Genomic DNA, 13,658 nt, shown 5'->3' on the forward strand with positions numbered 1-13,658 from the left:
TGAGTTCCCGTAGCCTCGAGCATTTAGGAACCCCGACTGTCCCTTCTGGGGTACAGTCTTCTCCGTACGGCGGGCAGTGCGGAACCTGCAGGGAGGTAAGTGTCTGAACCACGATCCTAGTTTACTGCTGATGCCCCCGGATTATTATGAAGTCCATGAAGGTGTCCTCACTGTCCAGGTATTTATCAAACCGTTTGAAACTTGACATTTGACCTAGGGCCCTGTGCGTGCTCAGGTCCCAGCGGTATCTCAGTACCCGACCTGACGACCCCTCTCCTGTGCCCCCGGGGTCACCATTACACGGACCCAGCTCAGGCACGTCCTCACACCTCTCCTGTGTGCTCCTTTCTTCTCACTACTCTCTGACTGACCCCTCCCACCAGGCTGGCTATACCCAGGGACTCATTCCCATGGCGACCATCCCCTTATATGGTTAACCCTCTATGCCCAGTGTGGAGAGGAGAACTACCGTGTTTTTCCAAAAATAAGACCTCCTCCAAAAATAAGCCCTAGCAGGGATTTTCAGCATTTTCGGAGAAAGGCTTAAATATAAGCCCTCCCCCGAAAATAAGCCCTAGTCCCGGATCAATAATGAAGTGACCGTGCAGCTAAAAAAGATACAGATACTGCAGGACACTTCATTATACACAGCGGCACCCGGCAATTACACTCACCCGACACTGAGCGGCAGGTCCTGCAGTGATCACACACCCACACACATCAGCTGTCACACACACACAATCAGATCTCACACACACCAGATCTCACACACAAACATCGGATCGCACACAGTCAGATCGCACACATAATCAGATTGCACACACAAACATCGGCTCACACGCAAACAACAAATACACACACACACACACACACCGGATCGCACACACATCGGATCGCATACACACTCACCTCATCCAGTGACACCGATCTCTTCTCGCCGGGAGAATCCTGAGAGGCAGTGCGGTGCAGCGCGACGAACAGGACCTGCGGCCGGACACGTGACTTGCTCTCATTCTCTGCTGCCGTAAGTGCTGGATGTGATGTGTGTGTGTGTGTGTGTGTGTGTGTGTGTCTGCAATGGGCTGTGTGTGTGTGTGTCTGCGATCGGCTGTGTTTTTCTGCGATCGGCTGTGTGTGTCTGCATTCGGATGTGTGTATCTGTGATCGGCTGTGTGTGCCTGTGATCGGCTGTGTGTGTATCTGTGATAGGATGTGTGTATCTGATCGGCTGTGTGTGTCTGCGATCGGATGTGTATATCTGTGATGGCTGTTCGTGCTTGCGATCTGCTGTGTGTGATCTGCTGTGTATATCTGCGATCTTCTGTGTGTGTGTATCTGTGATCGGCTGTGTGTATCTGTGATCGGCTGTGTGTGTATCTGTGATCGGTTGTGTGTGCCTGCTATCTGCTGTGTGTGATCTGCTGTGTATATCTGCGATCTGCTGTGTGTGTATCTGTGATCGGCTGTGTGTGGATCTGTGATCGGCTGTGTGTATCTGTGATTGGCTGTGTGTGCCTGCGATCGGCTGTGTGTATCTGTGATTGGCTGTGTGTGATCTGCTGTGTATATCTGTGATCTGCTGTGTGTCTGTGTGTGATCTGCTGTGTAAATCTGTGATCTGCTGTGTGTCTGTGTGTGATCTGCTGTGTGTGTCTGGAATCTTCTGTGTGTGTCAGCGTGTCAGCTAGCAGCAGGGTAGGACGGCGTGCAGCACCGACCGGAGATCACAGGAGGACCTTGGAACCACGCAGACGTCCTGGTCTGGTGAGTATGAGTCTCCTGGGAAGTGGGGGGTCTGCTTTTTGGGGGGGGGGGTAAACTTACCCCCAACCGTGTTTCTCCAAGAATAAGACCTCCTCCAAAAATAAGCCCTAGTGCTTTTTTGGGGGGCAAAAAAATATAAGACAGTGTCTTATTTTTGGAAAAACACGGTAGGATTGTAGATGTGTGTTGGTGGAATTCGCACTGCTACTCCAAGTCCCAGGGGTAGGTCCTGCATCCCCTAGCCTAGAGGATGCAGTTTCTTGTAGTGCCCTGAGGTTCTCAGGGGTGCTACAGATACAATTCTATCATGTAGCACAGAACACTGTAAATGACTAATAGCGGATGAGAAAAAAACAGATTGAACACTGACAGCACACAGATGACAAGTGAGAAAAAATTGTCCTACTCCCCTGGACGAGAATGGGACCGTTTTCTCATACGTTCGTGTGAGTCCAGCCTAAGCCCTACACTATTTTCTGGTGGAGTGCAGCAAACATGGCATCTCTGGGTCTTATATAAACGCAATGATGCTATGCGGTCGACAATCACAGTTATATCATGATTGGTAGGCAATCCCTGCACGTTTACTAGCTGATAAAAAGCTCGAACATGGCGTCTGAGGAGCAAAATACTCGATCGAGTGCCGAGCACATTCACCCATCACTGGTGTCATCTTTAACTTTATGCCTTTTAGAAATGATTTCATCTTCAACTTGCTTAACTGTTCACAATAACAGTAAAATAGACTAGGGGTGCCAAAACCTTTGCATTCCACTGTATACTGTAAGTGATCATTCCTCTGTAATCTGCTCATATTCCATGAATGATACCTAAGGCTATGTGCGCACTAGACCGTTTTTCCCGCGGATTTACCCGCGGATTTGCCCCGGAAATTTCTTGAGAAATGTCTGCAATCTTTGTGCAGACATTTCCCATGAAATTCAATGAGAAAAAAAAATAGCTGTGCGCACTGTGCGGATTTTTCTCAAGAAAATTTCTTGAGAAAATTTTCTCGAGAAACTTTCTTGAGAAAATGTGCATGTCCATTAATTTCCGCAGGTACCGGGGGTATTCCGGGGGTATTCCGCAGGTAGCAATGATGTGCGGTATACCACCGGAATAGCCGCGATTTACCTGCGGTAATGCCCATCGCTGCCTGCGGTTTTGCAGGAAGCGATGTCATTATGCCAGGAAGAGGAGCAGAGGAAACACACGTCACACTCCCTGGACGCCGCACAGAAGCACTTCCGTGCGACCTCCAGGTGTCTGTGCAGTGTGTGTCCTGCTCCGGCCTCGCGGCTGCCTGCACTGCAGGGTGTCAGTGTCTGCCCGCAGTGTCAGCAGCCTGTCACGCGGCAGCGCAGGCAGACACTGACATCCTGCAGTGCTGGGAGCCGCAGGGATGACGATCGCTGCTGTCAGGAGGTGAGATCATTACCTGCTGTGACGATCTCCTGCCTCCTGACGTCACCGCGGTCACTGCTGTCTATGCCCGTCTCGCGAGCGGCCCGAGACTGTCACTAGCGGTGACGTCACGGGCTCTCGCGATAAGTCAGTGACAGCGCTGACGTCAGCAGTACAGGAGATGATCACAGAAGGTAATGATCTCATCTATGCTCCTGATGGCAGCGCTCGTCATCCCCTGCAGTGACCTGAGCTGACCTATTGATGTTAGCTCAGGTCACTGCATTGCTCTCCCAGCCAATGGGGAACATTCTGTTTTTCATTGACTGGGACAGCGACTATGGTATGGATCGCCGTGCCCCCCCCCCCCTTATTGGATTACGCCGGACGTGGAATTGATTGTGCTCTTTTCAATAAATTGGTTAAAGAGGGAATGTTTTGGGGAGTGTTTTTTCAAATAAAACTTTTTTTGTTGTCTATTTTTTAATTATTACTGACTGGGTTGGTGATGTCGGGTATCTGATAGACGCCTGACCTCACCAACCCCAGGGCTTGATGCCAGGTGACATTACACATCTGGCATCAACCCCATATATTACCCCGTTTGCCAACGCACCAGGGCGCGGGATGAGCTGGGGCAAAGCGCCAGGATTGGCGCGTCTAATGGATGCACCACTTCTGGGGCGGCTGCGGCCTGCTATTTTTAGGCTGGGGAGTGTCCAATAACAGTGGACCTCCCTAGTCTGAGAATATCAGACCCCAGCTGTCCGCTTTACCTTGGCTGGTGATCCAATATGGGGGGGACCCCACGTTTTTTGTTTTAAATTATTTATATAATTTAAAATAACAGCGTGGGGTGCCCACTGTTTTGGATTATCAGCCAAGGTGAAGCTGCCAGCGGTGGTCTGCAGGCTGCAGCCGTCTGCTTTACCCTAGCTGGCTACAAAAAATGGGGGGACCTCACGTCATTTTTTTTTAATTATTTATTTATTTTATGGCTAAATACAAGGCTAAGCACCCTTTAGGCTACTTTCACACATCCGGCTTGAGCTCTGCGGCTCAATCCGGCTGTGCAAGCTATGCAACGGATGCGGTGAAAACACCGCATCCTTTGCATAGGTTTTTCCTTTGCGGCCAGTCCGTTTTTTGCCGCTTGCGGCATGCTACTGAGCATGCGCAGTGGCAAAAACCGCATGCGGCGGCCGGATGCGGTTATTGCCGCATCGCGCCGCATCCGGCCGCCATAGGCATGTATTGAAAAATGTGCCGCATCGGCCGAATGCGGCGCGATGCGGTTTTTTTTTGCCGCACGAAAAAACGTGCCAGGCAACGTTCCATCCGGCCGCCGCATCGGCTACATCTGCCGCATGCGGCAAAAAACAGACGGAACGCAAGGCCATGCGGCACAATGCGGCACTAATTAAAGTCTATGCAGGAAAATCGCAACCGGCAGCAAAAAAAACCGGTTGCGATTTTCATGCAAAGTGCCGGATTGTGCCGCATAGCAAAAACCGGAGGTGTGAAAGTAGCCTAAGTGCCACATGAAAGTCACTAAAGGGTGCCAGCTTAGAAAATGCAGGGAGGTGGAACATTATATAGGTTTTTCTCATCTATCCATCTATCCATCTATCTATCTATCTATCTATCCCTCTATCTATCTATCCCTCTATCTATCTATCCCTCTATCTATCTATCTATCTATCTATCCATCTATCCCTCTATCTATCTATTCATCTATCTATCTATCTATCCCTCTATCTATCCCTCTATCTATCCATCTATCGATCTATCTATCTATCTATCTATCTATCTATCTATCTATCTATCTATCCATCTATCCCTCTATCTATCTATCTATCTATCTATCTATCTATCTATCTATCTATCTATCTATCTATCCCTCTATCTATCTATTCATCTATCTATCTATCTATCTATTCATCTATCTATCCCTCTATCTATCTATCTATTCATCTATCCATCTTTCCCTCTATCCATTATCTGTCTATCGATTATCTTTATTATTTATTGCAGGGACAAACCTGCGGTAAATCCGCGGTAAATCCGCGGCAAATTCGCGGCAAATTCGCGGCAAATCCGCGGCAAATCCGCGGCAAAAACGCATGCGGATTTGGTGCGGATTTTTTCCGCAGGTCCGGAAATCTTTCACTGGCAGAAGTTTCTCAAGAAATTTTCTTGAGAAACTTCACATTTCTAGTGCGCACATAGCCTAAGAGTGCAAGCTCCTGAGCCAAAACCTAGTGGGGGTAGTCTGGGGGGATTATTCCCTAGTGGGAGATGAACATTGCGGCCTGTAATTGTGTTGGATAGAGCAGGCGGTCTTGTAGTGGTCACCCCTAGCCCCAGTGAGGACGTGACACACATCACACACACGGCTCCACTCCGTACACGTTGTTCACATGCAGCTCTGCTGTGTACACACGCTGCTTCGTTTATGCTATACATACGTGGCTCCGCATGTGGCGAACACACGTGGCTCCGCTTCGCACGAATTACATACACGCGGTTCCACTTGCGTCCTGCGTACACATCACCGCACTCATCTTACACACACGGCTCCGCTCCATACACCTCATACACACACGGCTCCGCTCCGTACACCTCGTACACACACGGCTCCGCTCCGTACGCCTCGTACACACACGGCTCCGCTCCGTACGCCTCGTACACACACGGCTCTGCTCCGTACACCTCATACACACACGGCTCCGCTCCGTACGCCTCGTACACACACGGCTCTGCTCCGTACACCTCGTACACACACGGCTCTGCTCCGTACACCTCGTACACACATCTCGTACACACACGACTCCGCTCCCTACACCTCGTACACACACGGCTCTGCTCCGTACACCTCGTACACACACGGCTCCGCTCCGTACACCTCGTACACACACCTCGTACACACACGACTCCGCTCCCTACACCTCGTACACACGCGGCTCTGCTCCGTACACTTCGTACACACACGGCTCTGCTCCATACACCTCGTACACACACGGCTCTGCTCCGTACACCTCGTACACACACGGCTCCGCTCCGTACACCTCGTACACACATGGCTCTGCTCCGTACACCTCGTACACACACGGCTCCGCTCCGTACACCTCGTACACACACGGCTCTGCTCCGTACACCTCGTACACACACGGCTCCACTCCGTACATCTCATACACACACGGCTCTGCTCCGTACACACACGGCTCCGCTCCTTACACCTCGTACACACACGACTCCGCTCCCTACACCTCGTACACACACGGCTCTGCTCCGTACACCTCGTACACACACGGCTCTGCTCCGTACACCTCGTACACACACGGCTCTGCTCCGTACACCTCGTACACACACGGCTCTGCTCCGTACACCTCGTACACACACGGCTCTGCTCCTTACACCTCGTACACACACGGCTCTGCTCTGTACAGCTCGTACACACACGGCTCTGCTCCGTACACCTCGTACACACACCTCGTACACACACCTCGTACACACACGGCTCCGCTCCTTACACCTCGTACACACACGACTCCGCTCCCTACACCTCGTACACACGCGGCTCTGCTCCGTACACTTCGTACACACACGGCTCTGCTCCGTACACTTCGTACACACACGGCTCTGCTCCGTACACCTCGTACACACACGGCTCCGCTCCGTACACCTCGTACACACACGGCTCCGCTCCGTACACCTCGTACACACAGCTCCGCTCCGTACACCTCGTACACACACGGCTCCGCTCCGTACACCTCGTACACACACGGCTCCGCTCCGTACACCTCGTACACACACGGCTCTGCTCCGTACACCTCGTACACACACGGCTCTGCTCCGTACACCTCGTACACACACGGCTCTGCTCCGTACACCTCGTACACACACGGCTCCACTCCGTACATCTCATACACACACGGCTCCGCTCCGTACACACACGGCTCCGCTCCTTACACCTCGTACACACACGACTCCGCTCCCTACACCTCGTACACACACGGCTCTGCTCCGTACACCTCGTACACACACGGCTCTGCTCCGTACACCTCGTACACACGCGGCTCTGCTCCGTACACCTCGTACACACGCGGCTCTGCTCCGTACACCTCGTACATACACGGCTCTGCTCCGTACACCTCGTACACACGCGGCTCCGCTCCGTACACCTCGTACACACGCGGCTCCGCTCCGTACACCTCGTACACACACGGCTCCGCTCCGTACACCTCGTACACACACGGCTCCGCTCCGTACACCTCGTACACACACGGCTCTGCTCCGTACACCTCGTACACACACGGCTCTGCTCCGTACACCTCGTACACACACGGCTCTGCTCCGTACACCTCGTACACACACGGCTCTGCTCCGTACACCTCGTACACACACGGCTCTGCTCCGTACACCTCGTACACACACGGCTCTGCTCCGTACACCTCGTACACACACGGCTCCACTCCGTACATCTCATACACACACGGCTCTGCTCCGTACACACACGGCTCCGCTCCTTACACCTCGTACACACACGACTCCGCTCCCTACACCTCGTACACACACGGCTCTGCTCCGTACACCTCGTACACACACGGCTCTGCTCCGTACACCTCGTACACACACGGCTCTGCTCCGTACACCTCGTACACACACGGCTCTGCTCCGTACACCTCGTACACACGCGGCTCTGCTCCGTACACCTCGTACACACGCGGCTCCGTACACCTCGTACACACACGGCTCTGCTACATCCACACTGTAAACCCCTCCTGACCCCACACATAAACTTCCCCTCATCCAGCCCCATGACATCCAGCACAGCAGAGTCCTGCATACACTGAGGAGCTGATCATGTGACCCCTGACTCCTCCCCTCCATGTGACATCATCACAGGTCCTGTAAGCACAGAGCAGCCAAACCTCTAGTGTGCGGCTCTGCAGGAGGAGGTATGTGGAGATTCCCCATTACTGGGCTCAGGCTCTCTGGGGGAATTAGCTCCATTGTCCTGGTGTGTGTGGCGTCTGCTGCACATGCTGGGACCTGGGCTGGGCCAGGGGGTTCTTGCCCAGTAGGGTTCCGGGTTGAGGAGGAGTGATCCCGTGCCTTGGGCACTTTAGAAATGGCAGCTATTAAGAATACTGTGCGGTTGGAGGTGGTGGAGGATGACCGGACGAGTATTGGGCTGGAGTACATTGGCAGGAAGGTGGTGATGGGGCTGGCCGGAGTGGACCTAGACAAGGTGTTTTGCATCCAGGAATTTGCGAAGGCCGGTAGATTTGACATCTCCTTTTACACAGAGGAGGACTGCCTGAACTTTTACCAGCTGCTGAGAGAGAACCAGGTGCACGAGTTTCTGCAGTTTATCCTGGTTAAACCACTTTTTTCTAATGTGGAGAGGCCCATCACCGTCCATATGTACAACCCTTTTGTAGACATAGCCATGATTAGAGCGTTTTTGGCCAGATATTGCTCATCTGTTAAAGGAGGCATTAAGCAGAAAAACATGTTTGGGGTGTTTAATGGGAACATAAAATTCTGGGTGCGTTTTAAACAAGATCCAGACAACATTGGTGGAATAATGCACCCTCCTGGGAATTTTTCCATTGGGGGAGATAGAGGCTATCTCTTCTATCCTGGGCAGCCTTCTTTTTGCAGGAAATGCTTCAAATATGGACATGTGGCTGATAACTGCGAGGCAGGTGTAGCCTGCAGGAATTGCAAACAAGTGGGGCATGAAGCCTCGGAGTGTCCCTTTTCCCCTATGTGTGACATCTGTGGTGCAGGAGATCACACTTGTAGGTCTTGCCCTGGCTTGCATCGCCAGTCATTTTTGGAGAGATCTCAGTTTGTGAGGCGCAGAGACAGGGATAAGGCTGTGAAGCAAACCCCAGCTCTGGAGAATGTGGCTGTTAACCCCCAGGTGTCTGAGGTGCCAGCTGTGTCTGTAATGGGGGCTGTGGTAGATGATCTTCCCAAGATTGAGAAGCAAGCCATGTTGGTGGACATTGACCTTCCCCAGGTGGAAGCCCTATTGGGGGTGGCAGAGCCCTCTGTGTGTGCAGAGCCATTGGGTGTGGTGCCAGAAACTCCTAGTGTGCCACTGCCTGCTTCTTCTGTGGATCTCACGCCTGCAGAGCTGATTGAGGAGTTTCTGAGCCCTGAGCCTGTTTCTCCCTTGAGCCCTAGTATGTATACATTTTCTGTGTCTCCAGAGGAGAAGGAGGAAGCCAGGATGCCCAGGGCAGAGAGCAGTGCTATTTTCAAGAAGGTGCTGGACAAAAATAAAATGTCTCATAAATCTGTGAAGAGGTTAAGGAGTAATCTATTGGCAAGGGTTCATGTGCCTCCAATAGAAACACATAATCCTTATGCTATATTGTCTCCTGACTTGGGGGACGAGTTGCAATCTGAGGCGCTTTCTGCAGTTAATCCTATATCTCCCAGTGTGGGTTTTTTGGAGGACGGCAAGGTGGCTCTCTTGGAGGATATGCTTGAAGATCCGTCGTAATGTGAATGCTCTGCACCTGCTTGAATGTGGTTTCTTATTCCCCTCTTTGGTTCCCATAAACCTATACCTCTATGGTGTTACAACTAAGGATCCTATCACAAAATGTGCGTATGTTTACATCTTTGCCTAGGCGCGCAGTGGTATTGGATTTTTTGGCCTCAAAGGGCAGTGATATTGTCTGTGTACAAGAGTGTGGATTAAAGAAATTTCCCAAGAAAAGTGAGTGGAAATATGGAGACTCTATCTGGTCTTTTTCTACTTTGAATAGGAATGATGGCATTGGGGTGTTGATACAAAATAAGGACATTTCTGTCAAGGAATACACCGTGATTGAAGAAGGCAGATGTGTGCTGGTTTCTTTGTGTTACCATGGATGGGACTTCAGGCTCATATGCATTTACGCAAATGTGGACAAACATGACCGTCTTTTGTTATTTCAGAAGTTAATTTCATTTTTACACGGTAAAGTTCCTGTTTTTGTGGTAGGAGATTTTAATTGTGTATTTTCCAAATCAGCAAGAGCAAGTGCCTGTGAAAACAAGGTGGATGCAACAGGTATTTTGTGGAATAAGATAATGAAAGATTTTTCCTTAAAGGATGCAGTGACTACTAAACCGGGACCATTTACTTATCATGCCGCGGATGGTCGCACGGACTCCCGGCTGGATTATTTTTTCCTTTCAGATGCAATTTACTGTACTAATTATGTCCAAGAGAGAGTGTGTTTTTCTGATCATGAATGTTTGATGGGAGTGTTTGAGGTGGATGAATTTTCTTATGGAAGGGGTAGGTGGAGAATGAATGTGAGTGTGCTAGGGGATGAAAGGGTTACAAGAATGTTTGCTATGAGGTTTGCTGGATGGGTGAGGCAGAAAAATGATTTTGGTGATATTTTGCAATGGTGGGAATGGGTTAAATGTAGGATACGCGGTTTCTTTCGGAAAGTTGGTTGCACCAGGGCTAAACAGAGAAGATTGGCCTTTACCCGCTTTAATAGACGGATTGCTTTTCTGCGTAGGTGTAAATCGTTTGGTATGTGTGTGGAGAAAGAGTTGCAGGGAGCGCAGAAAGAGGTGAATGACTGGATAACTGAGAAAGGTCGAGAGATTGTGTTCCGCTCTCGAGTGAAAATCAAAGAGCAGAATGAGAAATGTACTCGATTTTTCTTTAAGAAAATGTGTGGAGGGAAGAAAGATATGAGAATTTTGCTGAATGAGGAAGGTGAAGAAGTGCGTGGAGAAGGTGTGATAAAAGAAGTGGCAAGATTTTATGGAGAATTGTATGATGTGAAGGAATGTGAGATGGGGAGGGAGAATGAGTTTCTGCAGGTGGTGAAGAACTTTGTGGATGAGGATGCAGGGCTTAGGTTGCTGGATGATATTACTATGGGGGAACTCCATGATGCGATAAGCAAATCACCTAAGAACAAGTCCCCAGGGCATGACGGGATACCATGTGACTTTTACGTCAAGTTTTGGGATATTGTGGGTAAAGAATTCTTGGAGGTGGTGAAATTCTTATTCACAGGGAAGGAGATGCCGGACTCTATGAAGAGAGGATTGGTGGTTTTACTTTATAAAAAGGGGGATAAGAGGAGTTTGGTGAATTGGAGACCTATAACTTTATTGAATGCAGATTATAAAATCTATGCAAAAATTCTGGCAAGTAGAATGAAGGAGGTGATTGCTTCAGTGATAGGTGAGGAACAGGTCTGTGCGGTGCCTAAGCGTAGGATACATGACAATGTGTGCCTGGTGAGAGATGTGATTGAGGACTGTAAGAATAGGAAGAAAAGTATAATTGTGTGTGCATTGGATTTTGAGAAAGCGTTCGATCGAGTGGCCCATTTGTTTTTGTTTAGTGTGTTGATTAGAATGGGTTTTCCTGAGCGTTTGGTTGGATTGATTGCGTGTTTGTATGAAGGTGCTCAGAGTGTGGTGCAGGTGAATGGTTTTTTCACGGAACCTTTCAGGATTTTGTCTGGTGTTAGACAAGGTTGTCCACTTTCTCCTATTTTATTTATTTGTGTGTTAGAACCTCTGTTACAATTGATTAGGCAAGATAAGGTTGTGAAAGGGTTTTTGGTTCCAGGTAGTGATGGTAAGGTCGTGAAGGCTGTGGGCTACATGGATGATGTGTGTGTGTTGTGTGACTCTGAGTGTGATTTGCAAAGGGTGAAATTGTTGGTGAAATTATTTTGTATTGCGTCTGGTTTTAAAATTAATTGGGGGAAAAGTAAAATTAAGGTTCTTTTTAGTCCTCATGAGGTGAGGGATGTGGATATGGAATGTGTGACTGAGGGTATTGAGGTGTTGGGTGTTAGTTTGGATGAGGAATTGAAAGGTGAGAAAAGTTGGGATGTAATGAGTGGTAAGATAGCGAGGAAATTGGATTTTTGGAGGCTGCGTGAATTATCCTTCACAGGGAAAATATTGGTCATCAAAAGTGTAATATTGCCTATGATTATGTATTTGGCGTTGGTGTTTCCTCCGCCGTGTGTCTTTTTTAGGCGTATAAATAGATTATTGTTTATATTTCTATGGGGTAGTAACATAGAGAAAGCTAAAAGAGAGATTCTTTTGAAAAGTAGAAGGAATGGGGGTTTGGGTTTCCCTAACCTGGAGGTTTATATTGGGTTAAATTGCATTAGGTTTTTAATAACTTTATTTGCTAAGGAAACTAAAGCTGCTAGTATGGCCAGATATTTGGCCGGCACTATGGCCAATCGACTACAATGGTCTTTTCAGGACAATAGTAAGCCAATTGCTTTTCTGTGTCCGCTGTGGTATTTGAGGGTGGAAGCCTTTATCAAAAAATTTCATCTGGAGAAAATGTCTATGTTGAGCTTTCTTAACAAGAAGGTTTTGACTAAGAGAATGTGTATGAATGATATGCTGTGCATGATTGTAGGGTTGAAGTCCGCAGAAGCGGAAGATGTCTGGCAAAAATTGGAGCGTTGTGACTTGTCTAATAAACAGAAGGATTTTGTGTGGATGTCTTTGCATGGGGTGCTGCCGGTGAGGAGCGTGCAGAAAAGAAAGGGGTTGGCTGTGTCTGAACGGTGTCCAAGAGAGCGGTGTGGAAGTGATGAGGAGGTGGGTCATGTGTTGTGGTCATGTAACTTTGCTAAGGATGTATGGAATAAGATGAGTGGGTTATGTATGGAATTGACTGGGATACAGTGTCTGATTTATAAGATTATTATGTTTGGGTTATGTAAATTAAATAGGACGGAGGATAGATTGTTGTGGATATTTTTGGCTTGTGTGAAGGAAGTGCTCTGGAATTGTAGAAATCTGTATGTGTATAAGGAGGAGGTGATTGAGGTGACTGATTGCGTCAGTATGATCTTAGAGAAATTGCATTTCTATTATAAGTATGATTTGGAGAGAGGACTGGATGCAGAGGGGATGTGGAAGTTTTTGAAGTGGAAACAGATATTTGTGTGATTTGTATATTTGGATTTCATGGTTATAAGTTTGTAACAGTTATGGTTTTTCTTTTGTGATGACACTGAATTACAGGAAAACCTTATATGATGATTAAGACATGACCATATGCTGTCTTCCTATGGGAGCACAGGGCTATGGTGGACACTCTATCTTAACCTGAAAGGTTTTATAAAAAAAAAAAAAAAAAAAAAATTACTGGGCTCAGGCTCTCTGGGGGAATTAGCTCCATTGTCCTGGTGTGTGTGGCGTCTGCTGCACATGCTGGGACCTGGGCTGGGCCAGGGGGTTCTTGCCCAGTAGGGTTCCGGGTTGAGGAGGAGTGATCCCGTGCCTTGGGCACTTTAGAAATGGCAGCTATTAAGAATACTGTGCGGTTGGAGGTGGTGGAGGATGACAGGACGGATATTGGGCTGGAGTACATTGTCAGGAATGTGGTGATGGGGCTGGCCGGAGTGGACCTAGACAAGGTGTTTTGCATCCAGGAATTTGCGAAGGCCGGTAGATTTGACATCTCC

The 13,658-nt window shown here is 48.9% G+C and overlaps 2 protein-coding genes across 2 annotated transcripts in view; both read left to right on the forward strand.

Moving 5' to 3' along the window:
* The window catches only part of LOC142312160 (uncharacterized), an 85,651-nt gene that overhangs the window by 46,904 nt on the left and 25,089 nt on the right, over window positions 1-13,658 (forward strand). The gene's annotated exons all lie outside the window — the stretch shown is intronic.
* Window positions 8,087-13,658, forward strand: part of LOC142312148 (gastrula zinc finger protein XlCGF53.1-like) — a 29,415-nt gene continuing 23,843 nt past the window's right edge. Inside the window, exon 1 of the mRNA XM_075351050.1 lies at window positions 8,087-8,129. The gene's annotated coding sequence lies outside the window, so the exon portion shown is untranslated. The remainder of the gene's footprint in view (window positions 8,130-13,658) is intronic.

The sequence above is a fragment of the Anomaloglossus baeobatrachus genome, chromosome 5, assembly GCF_048569485.1.
Source record: "Anomaloglossus baeobatrachus isolate aAnoBae1 chromosome 5, aAnoBae1.hap1, whole genome shotgun sequence".
NCBI lineage: Eukaryota > Metazoa > Chordata > Amphibia > Anura > Aromobatidae > Anomaloglossus > Anomaloglossus baeobatrachus.